The sequence below is a fragment of the Phyllostomus hastatus genome, unplaced genomic scaffold, assembly GCF_019186645.2.
Source record: "Phyllostomus hastatus isolate PE091 unplaced genomic scaffold, TTU_PhHast_1.1 phas_contig_152, whole genome shotgun sequence".
NCBI classification, from domain to species: domain Eukaryota; kingdom Metazoa; phylum Chordata; class Mammalia; order Chiroptera; family Phyllostomidae; genus Phyllostomus; species Phyllostomus hastatus.
The window spans coordinates 7456674-7470690 of record NW_025333622.1 but is presented as its reverse complement, the minus strand read 5'-3'; the positions used below and the strand labels follow the sequence as shown (position 1 = coordinate 7470690).

The following is a 14017-nucleotide window of genomic DNA, read 5'->3' as shown; positions in this document are numbered from 1 at the left end:
TAACTGTATAGCAATATAAGATTTTCACTTAAAATTAAATGGAGTTATATTTTGTTGTGAATATGAATATTTTTTTTCACATCCACAAAATTTATACTCACACCACATTATAACAAAGAGGTTTTTATCTTAACAATTATAACTTTCTGATGGGTGAGCACTCACAATGTAGCAGAATTAAAAGTCACAAATAGAAATTCTGCCCCTATCTCTAGCAATTCACTGGGAAATGCTCATGGAATTTATTATTAAATTAATGTCCCTTTCTTCAATTTGGGCTACATATACATACTATCTTCATACCAGTTAATTATGTAAAAAAACATGCTACTCAATTCAATAATATGTACTGATCAATTGTCAGATGATCACCGTGAGCACGTCACCTCATACCACGTCTTCTCCTTTGATAGTGTTGGCGTTCCTGTTCGCAGGATAAAGCACTCTCTGAGAAAGTGGACGGCCCAAGGAAAATGTTCCTGTGAGCCACTCTCATTCTTTTTTAAAGATACAATTAGATTAAAACAAAACAAATTAACAATGAGTTAAAACCTGCAGAATGTGAAATAAAATAGTTTGAACTGGGCATAGAATTTAGGGAGTATGAGTGAGATGAATGCATCCTAGGTCCTGTTTGCATATTATGTCTGTGCAGCTTGTCCACTGTATGTACACACTTCATATATTGTCCCAGTGTCTGAGGTTTTTTGTGATGAATTTTTTTTCTCCTCTTAAAAAGCAGGATTCTTGAAAATCAAAAGTTTTCCTTTCAATGCAATGGCTACTGCTATAACTTTCTTCAGCTCTTTTGAAAGGTTAAAGAATCAACTCTCCTGTGACTCTGCATTCTGGGCAACAAAGGTTTCTAAGTATGTGTGGGAGGAAAGTTCAAGGATAACCTGGGAAACAGCCCTCAGTTTCCTCCCGTCACAGGAGCAAGGCCACAGCAGGCACCACCAGTATTTGTAGCAAATGTAGGGGAAATGAGTTGTCACTATTTATCAGAAACCTTAACAATGCCAATGGCCTCTTACCCAGTGATTTTCTTAAGTAGAAAAGTTTATTGTAGCATCACTTATAATTTTAAAAGCTTACTTTAGAAAACTAAATGTCCAAAACAGAGACTAAATAAATTTTAGCAGAAATTCTTCATAGTAACTATAAAGACATTAAAATGTTATATATTTACAAAAGCAACATTTTGTGATTTACAAAAAGTTTATATTGACATACAAACACTTATGAAGCAAAGCAAAATAAGCAAGATTTATCATTGGAAATAGTTTTTCCTGCATAAAAACATGTATCAAGAGATTTAAAATGATAACAATATAGTATTGACTTAAAGGAATTTACCACAATATTCACAGCATTCATTTCTGAAAGATAATATCACAAATAAATTTACTTTTCTTCTATTGCAGTTTAAACATATTTTAAAGAAAAATTGATTGTTTAATAATAGAAAACATAAACTTTTAACAATTGTTTTCTTCTGGAAATTTATGCTCCATATTATTGAAACGGGGTATAACTGAGGGGCTCCCAAAGCTTCCACAAACTTTGGTTGGGGATGAGGGAGAGTGGATGATACGATTAAGGTACATTGCATTTCTGTGACAAAGTGATAGCCAGTTTAATAGCTGTGTTAAGACTTGTGCCATGGGGTAAGGTGGGCATGACTTTTAGACTGTACCCTGGCTGATTCCTGACCTAGCCAGGGGAGGTGGTTCCTCTGGATCACTGAGTCACTCTTGTCCTGACTGGGGATGGCAGCAGAGAGAATGTAAACTATACAGAAAACTGGCAAATGTAGTTCATAGTGAGAATAGTTGGAGATGAGGCCACACAGGAGGCTCCAGGTCAGGACTGAAACGAAGGGCAGGTAGCTTGTAGGGAAGGAGGAAGCCATGCTGCTGATAGTGAGATAAGAACCATGCTGGTAGAGTGAGTATAGAAGAGAAAGAGCTATGATCTAGCAGTTAGGTAATTTGTAGTGAAGCTGATCCACTGTGAGAAGGGAGAAGTTAGCAAGCAGCTATGTAGTATGTAGTCAGGATCCTGCCACGAGGTCTGGTATAGTATGGAAGGAGACATTCTGCTACTCTAATCACGCTCCATCTAGCTGACTCAGAAGCCATCAGGGACTCTTCCTTGAAAGACACTGACCTACTGCCTTACATACCTGGACTCTATCTGGACTCTTGGGACTTGTGCCTTTCCTGGACTTCACCATGATCCAATGTAACGTGACACATGCTTTCCTGGACTATTACCTGGAAGATGATGACAATGTACTCCAGATCCTGAAAGAGGGAGTTGCTGCGTGAGGATGGCAACCTTGCTACCTACCACAGGGACTGGAGAACTGTTTGTGCAGCTGGCTTAATTCAGATAAGGAATGCAGAAGTTCTGGTTTGGAGATTTGGGGTTTACAGCCTGGTGGGGAGCAAGGGACTTGCTGGGTCTTGTGGGAGAACAAAGCTCTGAGCAGAAGTGCTCCCAGTGCCCCTAAGGTTCAAATATTGTAAATAAAAACATTTTTCTTCTAATATTGATTGTTGGGTCATGGGCCAAGGTACCATGTGAATGGGCCCCTTCCTGCTTGGTTAAATTATTACCCCAAGTCCATCCATAAAAGACATTTAAGCAAAGAATCTTTCTAGACTCTGACAAACTTAAAACTATTGACCTATATTTTCAAACAAACTAAGAAAACTTTATGTTAAATGTATCTCCATTTATTGACAGAACTTTTATTTTTATCAGTAACAAGATGTCTGTCTTCTTACTGTTGTTACCATTGTTACTATCAACTTGTATTTTATTCTACCATGATAGGAAAAAATTCTTCGCAATAGTAAAATTTATTGCAGTAATATAATTATAATTCATTTTCTTTCTTAAAAATTAACTATAAAATACTGAGTACTTAATAGATAGACTTTTAAAAGCTAGGTCCAAATGGCACAATAATAAATATTTCCATATTTGGGTCCAAGGTTTGGACATCCAACTCAATGTGTTAGGATGGCGGTAAGATAAAAAGGCACAAAGCAGTGCTGAAAAATATTCATCCATTCATTTAATGTCCTAGATGTTACCTTTCTCCCACGGTGGAGCAGTATATGATCTCTCTTGCTTCCATGCTCTTTTTATTAGCATGAAACCTGCTTTGCAGCTCCCAACACTGCAATGCAATCAGACATATAGGGTAATTCGCTGTTTCAATGCTTCTTCCTTTAGTCTAGTTCAGAATACAAATGCAGACCATATTGCTTTCCCAGAGGCAAGCTAGGGAAATCTTTTTCTTTCTATAGTAGAGCCAGAGAATAAACATTTTAAGATTAAAATCCATTCATCTGTAAACAGAAATGTCAAAGCAGACATTTACTAAAGAAAAAATAAGCAGAGATGATCATTTCATAGCCTTCAGTAGATTGAAACCAGTTAAACAGCAAATACCTCCTTAGGCATACCATTTTCTCCTTCTGATAATGGGTGCTGATCTTTGTTCTGCAGTTGTCCTAATTGCTTTGCTTTTACATTTATGAACTCCCATTTCATTATTCATCAGCCACATGTGGGTGAAAACATTTGGTGAGGCACAATCATTTACAGGTACACTTTTATTAAAGAATAAAAGCTTCTGGGACTGTGGTCTTCAGAGGCAGTTAAACAATTTCATCCTTTTTCCCATCTTCTTTCAGCTGTATCCTTAACCTTCATAAACTTTCACAGAAAAGGAAAATTCACGATGTGCATAAAACAGAAATCCCCTGAGCTATTATTTAGTGTGTATGTATACTCCTGGGAATTTAGCATATTGATCTGGGCCCGTACCCCATGCCCTAAAAATTAGGAAGGGTGGAATCGAAAATGAAATGTGAAGTTTTTGCCTTGTTATCAAGTGCCTGAGTTACCTGATATCAAAAGTCATCTGAAACTACTTTCAGAAAGGGGAAGCAGCCCTGGCTGGCATAGTTCAGTGGATTGAGCGGGGGCTGTGAACCAAAGTGTCACGGGTTCGATTCCCAGTCAGGGTACATACCTGGGTTGCAGGCCATGAACCCCAGCAACCGCACATTGATGTTTCTCTCTCTCTCTCTATTTCCCTCCCTTCCCTCTCTAAAAATAAATAAGTAAAATTAAAAAAAAAGAAAGGGGAAGTAGAACAATTCTGTCTAGAGCTGTATGCTGTGTAAAAATCCCATTGAGAGTGATGGACTGCAAACCAAAGGGTCGCTGGTTTGATTCTCAGTCAGGGCACAAGCCTGGGTTGCAGGCCAGGTCCCCAGTAGGGCGTGTGTGAGAGGTAACCACACATTGATGTTTCTCTCCATCTCTTTCAACCTCCCTTCTCCTCTCTCTAAAACTAAATAAATAAAATTAATAAATTAAATGAATAAAAATGAATAAATAAATAAGTCATACTGAGCCAAGAGATCACAGTTAATTTCATTAAAGTAGTTGTCTATATACAATATTTGGAGAGAAAAATAATTTAGAACCCCAGTTCAATCTTCCACAAGAATAAATTATAGGTTTATCCAAAACTTAAGTGTGTTAATCTTAACCAAAATATACTAGAAGAAAATATTTTAATACACATTTATGATCTTCCAGAAAAACTTGTTTAAGACACAAAAAGTGAAATATTGCATGAAAATATTTGCGATATATAACAAGTTTTGCACACATATCCAAAAATATAGAAATATATAGGATATATCCTTTTAAAAACAATAATAAAATGAACATACTAATTGAAAACAGATAAATAGGTGAACATATGTGTCATTGAGATGAAATAACACATGGTATTTTAACTAAATTTTAATCCCTTAATATGTCAATCAGGATAAAGCTGTGAAGAAATGGTACTTCTATACTTCTATATTTTGCTGGGAGAGTGTCATTGGCATGGCCACAACAAAAGGTAACTTTACCCTGAAAAGGTAAAAAGCCACTCATTCATTATTATCTAGCCAAGAGAAATACCCAAGTAATCACACAAGAAAGCACATACATGTATATTCATCACATCTAGCTTACAATAGAAAAATATTGAAAAAAAAATGTTCATCAAAAAGAAGAATGGCAAAATAACTATTACATTCAAATTATGGAATATGATGCAGTGATTAAAAATTATGAATTATTTCACATATAACAGCATAGAAAGAACTGGGAGTTGTATTATTGACAAAAAAGCAAATTACTGAATGATGTGTTGGCTGACACAATTACATGAGAACATGTACAAAACAAGACAACTGAAGTAAGCCCTGGAGTTGCCCCAGATTGTGACCTTGAGAGTTACCAAGCAATAGCTATGAGAGAGAGAGAGACAGAGAGAGATCAACACTAGGCAGACTTGGCTGAGTTGAAAGAGAGATAGCCAAGGATCCAGGGAAGTCTCAGAAGTTGGAGTTCACAGGGGAGAGTATTGAATAGCAAAGGGCTTAATAGAGAGAGAATTCTGGAGATCGACAGAGGGTTCCTTAAAGTAATCAGCAGAATACTGATGGGTGCATCATTTGAGAACACTACTTTAAGTAGAGGAAAACACCAACCAAAAGAATTAAAAGGACCACCACCCAGTGCTTATAATGCTGGATACAGTGAACATTCTAAGAAGTCATAAGGGGAAACTTCATAATTCATTGCCATTTGTTAGACTACTCACAAGAGGTTTTCTTCAGCAATAAGGTATAATCAGCCCCAGATTAAATGCTGCTCCGGTCCCACCAAACAAATACTAACAGACTTAAAAGATCAAACTGTGAATATTTAACCCAACCGTGTTCCAGTATAAAGCTCAAGACAATATATAGATATACAAAACAATGAACATCAAACAAGCTAAAGCTTACCATGTGTGGCATACAATCAAATTTTTTCAGACATGCAATGAAGCAAAAAAATATGAACCAGAATGAGGAGAAAATACAGTCAATCTAAACTGTCTGAGAACTGACATAGACAAAAGAATCAAACAAGCATATTAAAATAGTTCTTGTCTACTGCATTCTACTATATGTTCAAAGTGTGTTCATGAAAGCCTTCAGGAGGGTGAATACAAAAATGATGTTAATTAAAAATAAAACATCATATTTTCATTCATTGTTTTATTGCTTCATCCCCAAAATACTTTTTACGTAATTATTTTATATAAGGCTCTGTGCTTACTGTAAGCAGTAAGCAAAGTAGACACTGTGCGTGTATTTGTAGGGCTTGGATTTGTAGGTTAGAAAAAAAAGCATAGTATGGGGTTTATAACACATATAGAAGTTAAATCTATGATGGAGGGAAAATATGAATTATATTATTTTAATATCCTTGAATTTTACATGGTATGGTATGATATCACTTCCAGGTAGACTATGATGACTTAAAGATGTGAAATCTTAAAATGGCCACTTTTGTAACAAAACAAGAAGTTATAACAGGGAGTAAAAGATAGAAAATTGTACTGCAACAACAATTTAAATAAAGTTGAAAAAAAGTTATAACAAAAAAACAAAAAGATAAAATGGATCATAAAATATGTTTAATCCATAAGATGGCAGAAAAATAAGAAAAAATCTACAATGAAGAACAGATGAGATAAATAGAAACAAATAACAAGATAATAGACCAACCTAATTATATTAATAATCATATCAAATGCAAATAATCTAACCATCCTCATTGAAAGAAAGAAATAAGCAAATAGGCATATTGGCTATAAAAAAACAAGACCCAATTATATGCTATAGGAAACTCATTTTAAATATAAAGAACAAATAGGATAAAAGTAAATAACTAATAGTAAAAAGTAGGGAAAACTATCATGCTAAAACTCATTAAAAGAAAGTAGAAGAGGCTATACTATTAATACCAAAGTATATTTTAGAGCAAAGAACATTTACTCAAATAAATAACCTCATTTTGTAATAATAAAGGGGTCAATTTGTCAAGGAAAACCAACAATTCTAAACGCTTATTCATTTATAATAGAGCTTCAAATATTTGAAGCAAAAACTGATAGAACTGTAAGAAGAAATATACAAATCCACAAATATAATAAATGTCAATACCTCTCTTTTAATTATTAATAAAACAAATAGGCAGGTAATCAGCAAAGACAGGGTAGACTGAAAAACACTATCAACCAAACAATTTTTAGGGAACAATCCACTCAATGACAGAATATACATTTATTTTTCAAACATAGAGAACATTTACCAAGATGAACCATATTTAGGTGAGATTGTCAGCTCAACAACAGTATAGAAAGAAGACAGTTACATTTGAATTTCAAATAGACAGGGGGAGGGCAAGAATAGTATGGGAAATGTAGAAGCTAAAGAACTTATGACACATGGACATGAACTAGAGTGGGGGAATGTGGGTGGGGGAGGGTATGCAGGGTAGAGGGGGATGGAGAGGGGTAATGGGACAGCTGTAATAGCATAATCAATAAAATATTTTTAAAAAGACTTTATTTTTAAAGCATTTTTCGATTCACAGTAACATTGAAAATACAGAGGCATTCCATATACTTCCTGCTCCCTCCTCAAATGCATAGCTTTCCTCATTGTAAACATCTTCACTAAAGTGGTACACTTCTTTCAACTGGTGAACCTACACTATGCCATTATCACCCTAAGTCCATAGTTACATTAGGATTCATTCTTGGTTTTATACAATCTATAAATTTGGATAATATATAATAACAAGCATTTACCATGATAACATCATTCAAAATATTTTTACTGCCCTAAAGATCCTCTGCGCTCCACCTACTCATCCCTTTCTCTCTGCCTGGAAACCATTGATCTTTTTACTATCTCCATAATTTTGCCTTTTCCAGAATGTCATCCAGTTGGAATTATATAGTATGCAGATTTTACAGATTGGCTTCTTTTACTTAATAATAATATTCACTTAAGGTTCCCCTATGTCATTTCATGGCTTGATAGTTCATTTCTTCTTAGTGTTAAATAATATTCCATTGACAGGATGCACCACAAGCTATTTATACCTACTGAAGGACATCTTATTTTTTTCCAGGTTTTAATAATGATGAATAAAACTGCTCTAAACATCCATCTGTGGGCTTTGTGTGAATATAAATGTTCAACTCCATTAGATAAATACTAAGAAATGCAATTGCTAAATTTTATGGTAAGAGTAGGTTTAGTGTTATGAGAAACCACCAAAATGTGTTCCAAAATATCTGGAACATTTTGCATTCCCACCAGCAGTGAAAGAGTTTCTGCTGCTCCACATCTTCACTAGCATTTGGTCTGTAAGTGTCCTGCATTGAGGCCATTCTAACAGATACATAATGGTATCTTGTTGTCATTTTAATTTATCCTTTCCTGATGACACAAAATGTGAAATAACTTTTCATATGCTTATTTGCCATCAATATATTCTTCTTGTGGAGGCTTCTGCTAAAATCTTCAGCCAATTTTTTCATTTACTGGCTTGTTTTGTTACCCTTGAGTTTTAGGAGTTCTGTGTATATTTTAGATAATAGTTCTTTAGCAGATGTACCTTTAGCATTTTCTCACTATACTTGTCTATGGCTTGTCTTTTCATTTTCTTTACACAATAGTATTTTTAACATAATTATGCCCTATGTTATATTTGAAATACACATATACTACAAAGAATTGTTCATTTTTTGATTTGTGAATATTGTACTACCCTTGCATCCCTGGGATGAATCCCATTTGATCATGATGTATGCTTTCAATGTATTGCTGGATGCAGTTTGCCAATATTTTGTTGAAGATATTAGTGTCTATGTTCATCAGATATATTGACCTGTAGTTTTCTTCCTTTGTTGTGTCTTTACCTGGTTTGGGGATCAGGATGATACTGGCCTCATAAAAAAATTGGGGAGTTTTCCCTCTTCTTGGATTTTTTGGATTAGTTCGAGAAGGATAAAGGTGAGCTCTACCTTAAGTGTTTTATAAAATTCTCTGGTGAAACTGTCCGGCCCAAGGTTTTTGTGTGCCCAGAGTTTTTATTTATTACTGGTTCTATTACACCAGCTGTTATCAGTCTTTTTGGGCTTTCTGTTTCTTCTTGATTTGGCTTTGAACAATTATATTTTTCTAGAAACTTATCCATTTCACCCAGGTTTTCAGATTTCTTAGCATATAGTTGTTCACAGTAGTTTCTTACAATCCTTTGTATTTCTGTGGTATTAGTTGTAATTTCTCCTTTTTCATTTCTGATTTTATTTGGGTACTCTCCCTTTTTTCCTTGATGAGTCTGGTTAAAGGCTTGTCAATTTTGTTTATCTTTTCAAAGAACCAGCTCCTGGATTTATTGATCCTTTGATTTGTTATATTAGTCTTTATGTCATTTAATTCTGCTCTGATCTTGATTTTTTCCTTCCTTCTCTCTGGGCTTTGTTGCTGTTCCTCCAGTTCTTATAGATGTTGGGTTAGGTTGTTTATTTGAAATGTTTCTATCTTCTTCATTAGGCCTATATCTCTATGAACTTCCCTCTCAGGACTGCCTTTGCTGTGTCCCATAGGTTTTGGACTGTTGTGTGTCCATTTTCATTTATTTCCAGAAACTTTTTTATTTCTTTCTTGATTTCATTATTAACCATTCACTGTTTAATACCATGCTACTCAGTCTCCATGAATTTGAATGTTTTTTGAGTTTTTTCCTTGAGATTCATATCTAGTTTCAAGCTTTTGAGGTACAAGAAAATGGTTGATATGATTTCAATTTTTCTGAATTTTCTGAGGTTTGTATCATGTCCTATCATATGGTCTATCTTTGAAAATGTTCCATGTGCATTTGAAAAGAATGTATTATTTTGCTTCTTCAGGATGAAAGGTTATATACATAGTTATTAGTTAAGTCCATTTGATTTAATGCATCATTCAGTTCCGCAATACCCTTGTTGATATTTTGTTTGGAACATCTATCCATTGTTGAAAGTCAGGTGTTAAAGTTCCCTACTATAATTGTGTTGCTGTTTATATCTTTCTTGATGTCCTCCAAGATTTTCCTTATATATTTGGGTTATCCTATGTTGGGTGCATATATGTTTACAATATTTATGTCTTCTTCATGGATTCTTCCCTTGAGTATTATGAAGTGTCCTTGTGTGTCTCTTTTTATGGCCATTTTCTTGAAGTCTATTTTTTCTGATATAAGTATTGCTATCCTGGCTTTTTTTTCCTGTCCATTTGCATGGAATATTTTTTTCCAACCACTCACTTTCAGTCTGTATAGGTCTTCTGTTCTGAGGTGGGTCTCTTGTAGGCAGCATATGTGCAGGTCATGTTTTCTTATCCATTCAGCTACCCTATTTCTTTTGACTGGAGCATTTAATTCATTTACATTTAAGGTTATTAGAAATAGGTACTTATTCATTGCTATTTTATCTGCTTTGTACCTGTGTTCCTCTTTCTCTCACATCACATAAACAAAAGGAAAGACAAAAATCACATGATTATATCAATAGATGCAGAAAAAGCATTTGATAAGGTACAGCACTCATTTATGATAAAAACTCTCAGCAGAGTATGAGTAGAGGGAGCATACCTCAACATAATAAAGGCCATGTACGAGAAACTTGTGGGCAACATCACACTTAATGGGCAAAAACTAAAAGCTTTTCCACCAAGATCAGGAACAAAACAAGGATGTTCACTTTCACCACTTCTATTCACCATAGTATTGGAAGTCCTAGCCACAGCGATCAGACAAGATAAAGAAATAAAAAGCATCCAAATTGGAAAGGAGGAAGCAAAACTGTCACTATTTGCAGATGACGTGATAGTGTACATAGAAAATCCTATAGACTCCACCAAAAACCTACCTGACCTAATAAGTGAATTTAGCAAAACAGCAAGATACAAAGTCAATATTCAGAAATCGAAGGCATTTTTGTACACCAACAATGAAATATCAGAAACAGAAATCAGGGTGAAAAAATTCCATTTAATATGACAACAAGAAAAATAAAGTACCTAGGAATAAACCTAACCAATGAGGTAAAGAACTTGTACACAGAAAACTATACAATACTGAAGAAAGAAATTAAGGAAGACACAAATAAAAGGAAGCATATGCCATGTTCATGGACTAGAAGAACGAACATCATTGAAATGTCCATACTACCCAAAGCTATTTATAGACTCAACACAATCCCTATTAAAATACCAATGACATATTTCACTGATATAGAACAAACATTTCAAAAATTTATATGGAACCATAAATGACTCTGAATAGCCGCAGCAATTTTGAGAGAGAAGAACAAAGGACAAGAGATCACAACACCTGACAACAAACAATATTACAAGTCCACTGTAATCAAAACAGTCTGGTACTGGCATAAGAACCAACACATAGATTTAATGGAACAGAATAAAAAGCCCAGAAATAAACCATATCAATATAGTTAGTTAAAATTGAACAAAGGGGGCAGGAACATAAAAATGGAGAAAAAATAGCCTCTTCAATAAATGATGTTTGAGATCTGGACAAATCCATGCAAAAAAATGAAACTAGACCACCAACATACACCAAAATAAATTTAAGATGGATAAAAGACATAAATATAAGGTGTGACAATAAAAATCCTATAGCAGAACATAAACAGGAAAATCTCAGACATTCCATGCAGCAATATTTTTACCAACATGTCCCCTAGAGCAAGGGGGCAATGGGGGACATAAAGAAAAGAATAAGCAAATGGGACTTCATCAAAATAAAAACTTTGGCATGGCTAAAGAAAACATCATCAAAAGGAAAAGAGAACCAACTGTATGGGAAAATATATTTGCTAATGATGCCATGGACAATGGTTTGATCTCCAAAATATATAAAGAACTCACACAACTCCTCTCCAGGAAGACAAATATCCAATTAAAAAATGGGCAAAGAACAGAACAGAAACCTGAACAGAAACTTCTTCAAGGAGGACAGACATACAGAGGGCCCAGAGACAAATGAAAAGATGCTCAGCATCACTAGCCATCAAAGAAATGCAAATTAAAGACACAATGAGATACCACCTTACACCAGTTAGAATGGCCATCATAAACAAATCAGCAAAGAACAAGTGCTGACCAGGCTGTGGAGAAAAAGGAACCCTAGTACACTGTTGGTGGGAATGCAGACTGGTGCAAATACTGTGGAAAACAGTATGGAATTTCCTCAAAAAACTGAAAATGGAACTGTCTTTTTATCTGGCAATTCCACTGCTGGGATTATTCCCTAAGATTGCTGAAGCATCAATTCAAAAGAACCTATGAACCCCAATGTTCAGAGCATCACAATTTACAATAGCCAAGTGCTGGAAGCAACCTAAGTGCTCATTGGTAAATGAGTGGATCAAAACACTATAGTACATTTATACAATGCAATATAATGCAGGAGAAGGAGCTCCTCCTCTTTCCAACAGCATGGATGGAACTTGAGAGCATTATGCTAAGTAAAATAACCCAGCTGGTAAAAGACAAATACGATATGATCTCACATATAAATGGAACCTAATCAATGAAACAAACAAGTGAGCAAAATATAACCAGAGACATGGAAACAAAGAACAAACTGACAATAACTAGAGGGGAGGAGGATGGGAACAGGGGGAAAGAAAGGGACAGGTCATCAAGAAACATATATAAAGGACCCATGGACAAAGCCAAATGGGGGTAGGATTGATGGTGGGAGGTAGGGGTGGGTGGGGTGTGGGAAAGTGGTGGTGGGAAAAGAGACAACTGTACCTGAACAACAATTTAAAAAAGGAATTATTTGATGTTTACCTAAAATTCAAATAAACTAAACATTCTTTATTTTATCTGACAAACCTACTTCTTGGCCATAAAACAAAAATGAAATTAAATTAGAAATCAATATAAAATAGCTTTTAAAATCTAAATAACACAATTTTATATAATCAACAGCTGAAAGATAAAAATTGAAAAACATTTACAATTAATGAAAATAAAAACACACCATACAAATAACCAGTGTTCCTCATAAACACAGATGTAATAGTTCTAAATAAAAATTTTACTAATCGGCCCCTGGCTGGCATAGCTCAGTGGATTGAGCACGGACTGGGAACCAGAGTGTCCCAGGTTCGATTCCCAGCCAGGGTACATGCCTGGGTTGCAGGCCATAACCCCCAGCAACCGCACATTGATGTTTCTCTCTCTGTCTATCTCCCCCCCTTCCCCTCTAAAAATAAACAAATAAAATCTTTAAAAAAAATTTTACTAATCATATCCAATAATGTATGCTCCCTTTGGCAGCACAAACTGTAACAATACAGAGAAGATTAGCCTGGCCCCTTCACAAGAAAGACATGCAAATTTATGAAGTATTCCACACTATTATAAGAAATGTTAAGAGGACTTCTCTAAGAAGAATTTAAAAAGGAATATAAATATGAATAATAAAATGGCACTGTGTACACTATATACTCATTATTAATAACTTTAAATATAAGTGGATTAACTGCTTCAGTTAGAATATATACAGTAGCTGAATGGATAAGAAAACAAAACCATATATATTTGGCTACAAGAAACCCACTTCAGATCAAAAAGCACACACAAACTTCAAGTAAATTTATGGAAGAAGATATTTAATGCAATGAAATGAAAGAAAGCTATGGTAGAAATACTTGTATCAGACAAAGTAGAATTTAAAACAAAGGCTATATTAACAAAGAAAGAATATTACATAATTATAAAGGGATCAATCCAACAAGAGAATATAACCTCTGGAAATATTTATGCAACCAACACAGGAGCACCTAAATATAGAAAGCAAATTTTGTTAGACATAAAGGGAGAAATTGACAGTAATACAGTCATAGTAGGAAACTTTAACACCCCATTGACATGAATGGTTAGATCTTCTAGACAGAAAATCAACAAGGAAACAAGCAACCTTAAATGACACATTAAACCAGATGGATTTGATTTGAGGGCATTTCATCCCACATTCTTTTCAAGTGCACATGGAACATATTTCAAGA

The 14017-nt window shown here is 34.7% G+C and overlaps 1 pseudogene; it reads left to right on the top strand.

Annotated features, from left to right (window-relative positions):
- The first annotated feature begins 13272 nt into the window (after positions 1 to 13272).
- LOC123813584 lies at positions 13273 to 13369 on the top strand (annotated as a pseudogene).
- Positions 13370 to 14017: the final 648 nt, after the last annotated feature.